This window comes from Hyalella azteca, unplaced genomic scaffold (genome assembly GCF_000764305.2).
Source record: "Hyalella azteca isolate HAZT.00-mixed unplaced genomic scaffold, Hazt_2.0.2 contig6663, whole genome shotgun sequence".
NCBI classification, from domain to species: domain Eukaryota; kingdom Metazoa; phylum Arthropoda; class Malacostraca; order Amphipoda; family Hyalellidae; genus Hyalella; species Hyalella azteca.
In genome coordinates, this window is record NW_025936817.1 from 225,364 (window position 1) to 230,541 (window position 5,178).

Here is a 5,178-nt window from a genome sequence, read left to right on the forward strand (position 1 = left end):
CATCTGGGCTCCGGATTGGCTGTCGTTTTTAGGCTCATCCATTATAGGCTCAGGTGAGCGATAGAATTGCGGGCTCGGGAATTGACCGGCACTATATTGGGCCCAGCATAACAGGCCTACGGGGAGCAATAGACATAGGCATAGACCAGTCTATTTGGTGGTGTACAGATCATGTAAATGTATACAAACCCATATAAATAGAGAGCAGGTAGTCTATTTCTCACGTAAATATATGTAGATTGTAGACCCATAGACATAGGCACGTCTATTGGGTATTACATAGCTGATATATGAATTAATATAAATAATAGGTAATGCATGAAATTAGTAAAATAGGAGAAATACGCGAATTTCTCTGATTATAGGTGATAAATGAATTTATATTAGGTATTGCTAATATAAGAATTTACATAGAGTATTTCTCAGTAGGTATTGATGTAGAGTATATCTGATATTTAACTCAATATTTACAGCAGTGGAAGTGAATTAAATTTGGCGTTCATTTATTTCGATGAAGGGAAAGTTTGTAAGGAATTAAACTTTTTAATTGTGGTTAATATTTCACATACTTAAAAATTAACAATAATATGTTCGTAATAAATAATTTAGACTGAAATTAATGTTTTAACAATAAAATTTAAGCCGAGGCATGGACAAAAGCTGGAAATAAAGATTTACGTGCACGATAAACAATGGTTATTTGAATAAAATTTCGCCCTTCTTCGACATTTAATGTAGATGTTTTCGAATTGAATTATTAAGCGCTGGGTTAGAAGTTATCGCTGCAAGCATAAATATTATATTCAAATTATGATGATCACTATTCTCATATAAACGTTTCTATGTAATAACTCAGAGAAAGTATCGTTATTATTTGCTGTATAGCTGCTCATGGACTCCTCCATCAGTTGCAGGCTCTCCAGGCCTGTACTTTGCCTTGTTTTATTTCCATAATTTATGACCAGCCATAAAATGAGCCGCACGAACTTTTATGGCGGGCCTTGACGAGCAGAAAAAACCTGCCTACACTCATGCTCGCGAAACAGTTATTTAATTCTTTATATATTCCATTAAATTTTGTGTATAAAATTCTGAACTCCATTAAACAGTTACTTAAGAATTCTTTCCAAGTTCAAATGCATAGAAAAATAAAGTGAAATTATACAAGCATCATAAAAGGTATAGTTAAATAATAGGAGTCGTTACCGTGGAGTTAAATTGCTTCTCCGCCACAACTGAAGATATCTGAATGCTGGCAGTAAAAACCGTGGATTAATACTATTGTAAAGTCGACTTCTATCAACTAGAAAAATATTTTGTTTATTTAATATTTATATCAATAGCATACAGAAAATTTGGATATCTTTGTTCCACAAATGTAGAAGAATAATATTGACATAATTAAATAGATTAAAGATTTATTTGAGTTGAAGGGGCGCGTATCGTTCACGCCGACTCGCTTCGCGGATTTAATTTTTAAGGTGTATTAAATTTTCAAGTTATGACGTCTGACTGAACTCATGTGTAAAGACACCGCAATAGACATTAGCTTCTAAGTAATCTCCTTCCCAATTGCACACTCAGGCTGAGGGGAGGCAGGACGCATTGTGCAAGACTTTTCAATAGTCGTAATTTTGCTGTAGCTGAAGGTTTCTATTTCCGGACCAGGTCACAGTATTGTGAGCTGAGCAACCACGTGGAATCGAATATTTTCTACTTGCTATTTTTTTATTATTGAGATATTTAATAAAAATCAAATGATTTTGGTACATCTCTGTAAAAGAAATTTATATTAATTTAAATTCTCGTGCAAACGATAGATGATGCACTCGTGACCAGAGAATTTCCTAATTTATGGTTGAAATCTTAGGGATATCGTTCGTATGCAAATTTAGATGTGTAAAATAACACTTGCAACTCGCGGGCAGTGTTAATTAAAAATATGATTTAATTTTTCAATCCTATGATAATATTTGCTCAAATCGTGACGGCGCACTCTTGCAACGCCTTCTATCACTGTTTTGATATTAAGTATAGATTTCAGCTCCTCGGAAATAACACGCATACTACAATTCTGAAATCAGCGACATTGCTGCGCTATGTCATATAATGAAATTATCTCGCCTACGTATCTATTGTGTAGTATAATATATCGATAAATACACTTATCACTGGTGGAGAAAGTATAAGATCGAAGTAGTTTACTAATATGACAATGCTTTTTCGTTCTAACCAAGATTGCATTCGCTGCTTGTCGATTGGGAATTTAGGTTTAATCAGCGCCAGGCTCGGTTTTGCATCGCTCAGCAGCTACATCGCATCAAGGCGCTCAGATTCCAAAAAAAGTCAAACTCGTCGATTCATAAGGGAGTCGCATGGCTGAACGAACGATATTTTCTCTGAACCTAAGCTCAGGCTTTCTTGCTGATGTCAGCATAAGTTGGACGGATGGAAGAGGCTGACCGCATAGACAACGGAGCTTCTCTGTTGCTTCCTCAGCTAAACAAAAGAACAAGCAGTGGCAGAGAATAGAGGGAAGTATTTATTTTTATTTGAAAAAATGTACTTCAGTCCAAATATTAGAAGTCAATGCATCAAATGACCGATTTTCATGAGATAGAATAAGTTTAGATTGAAGATTTGGGTGAACTTTTTCCTTTTACGTGAATTCCTTTATATTGTAAGCAAATCGAAACATCATCTTGCACTGTGACATTCGTTTGCCTTTAAATCTACATAAGTTATATTAAAACTAACTGACTGCGCGAAAAATGTTCCTCTAACCTTGGACTTCATGAAAACGTTATAGACTTTGACTTTATGTCGGTACACTGCGACGTTTTCCGACGATGTACATTTTACACAGTAATTTACATCATTTATTTTTTAATTGCACTGGATTTATTTTGAAATTACCTAGACAATACATGTGAGTCATTCCGAGCGTTTCTTAGCATTAGTATTACGTTGAAAGCAGATGACTTGAACAAACTTTGTGGAGCCGCAGTTAATGAAGGTGTATCACGTCACGGGGACCCACTACCTGGGAAGAGATTCGTTACCTGAGCCCAATACAGGCAGCTTAGGCGTGTTTCCGTTCCATTTAGAAGAGAAAGTGCGAGTGTGTGTGACCCGGAAATTGAGTTTGCGTCCAGGCTCATGCGGAGCGACAACTTAGACCCGATCACGGCCCTGCGTGGCAGCAATCACATTTGCTCGGATAAATTGTGCCGCAAATGCAATAGCCGGTGGCCGGAAACCGACCCCATAGAATTCCGCTGCCAGTCGCACTTGTTCGAAGACTAAGCCTCCTAAAAATCAAAGGTGGAAGGAGCGTCCGTGAACGAGAATGGTCAGCCCGTAGCCACCAGAATGGAACATGTAATTTTCGACGCGTAGTGGAGCTCCCGCCCTCTCATTCTTGTGATAGAATGAAGAGGTCGTTTGCTCTGAATGTGCGCATGAATGTCGCGGTGGCCGCTAGCCGAGTCCACAAGAAACGCAGTCCTGAGTTCGGTGCGAGCAAAATGTCATCAAAAATTAAGGTGATGGTGGATTTAAGTGACAATTCCTTCGAATTATTATATGAAATTTCAAGTTTCGGACAATCTAAAAGTCAGTGCCAGTCCTCGTAAGTGGTGGCAGTTACATTAAATTTGTTCATATTAATAAGAAAACGTAAAAACGGTATTTTATAATATATCTTTTCATGCACTGGATCGTATCAGATACTATTTCGTCTTGAAGTCAATTCACTATATAGATAAGTTATAATATGTGATTTGAAAACGTCGAAAATAGCTTCCAGAATAATATTTCAGCTTTTCTTCAAATTTTAAAAGATTTTTCAACAATAATGACGACTTAATCCATGAATTACAACGCCATCAACTCACAACAACAACAACATACACCAAGAATTAAGGTTTTTACCATCAGCAAAGGATGATAGTTATACTAAATTATTTTTCGTTATATTTGCCACTAGCTACGGATGCAATAAATATTATATAGATTTACGAGATAGAATTGGTTAGTCGCGTATGAAGTAATTATTCGTTGGCGTTTGGGAAGACTGGACTCAGAAGCTTAATTAACAAGTTGTATACAACTGAACAGCTCAGAAATCGATGAATTATTGAGTTCAATTAAAAGAGAGTTTCCCCATAATTATTGCAATTCTTATAATTTCAATTTAATAGAAGAATTATTAAGCAATTTTTCCACTAATTTTTCCAATAATCTAATGAAAGTATTCATTATTTATTCATCCTCTTTTCAGAGGAATTAAGTGCGGCAAATATATCATTACGATGAATCCATAAAGTAGGCAGCGTTCAAAATTATAATATCGTCGATTGAAATAATGAAGTATTCGACAGCAACTAAAAATCACGGTAATTTTTCCGCAATAAATGCGACTGAACTGATATTCCCAACTTTAATGAGTCCATCAAATCCGACACTGGGCTCAGAACGTGATAGTTTGCGCGCCAAAAGGATTTTAATTCCTGCATGCCATGCAGAAATGACCGGCAATTATTCTTTGATCAACTGCGATTTGAACTGACGGAAACCCGGCTAATTTTGCGATGATATATTGAAAGGCTGAGCGCTGGTTGCATTGCATATCACTTGCCATCATTGGCGCGACGTCAGAGCAAACGTGTCCATATGACTCCGTATATCTGGGAACATTAGCTCTGCGTCAGAGCAAACGTGTCCATATGACTCCGTATATCTGGGAACATTAGCTCTGCGTCAGAGCAAACGTGGCCAAAACCACTCCGTATCTCTGTCACCAGCGACTGCTGTGCTGCGAAACCTGTTGTTTAATTTTACAGTTTTTAACATAACGGCTGACTGCATTCGTGGGTCAAAATGAATATATATAAAGAACTCTATATTGGGGGTGAGTGAGTGTTATATATAAATGATGTTATGCAGCCTATTTAAATGCACTACTCAGCCAATTTAGTAGAAGTTTTGTTGTTCTAAATATTTTGTCTTCAGCTGTGAGTTGAATCTAATGTAGATTGGCTAGAATTGGCTGGAATATGGGTGATTAGAAATATTAGCTCGCAAACTAGTTACAATCAACCCATGATTCATGGAAACTGATCTCTGCTCGATGTAACCAGCTCATTAATGGATCTGCCAAACTGTTCTGGATCAAAA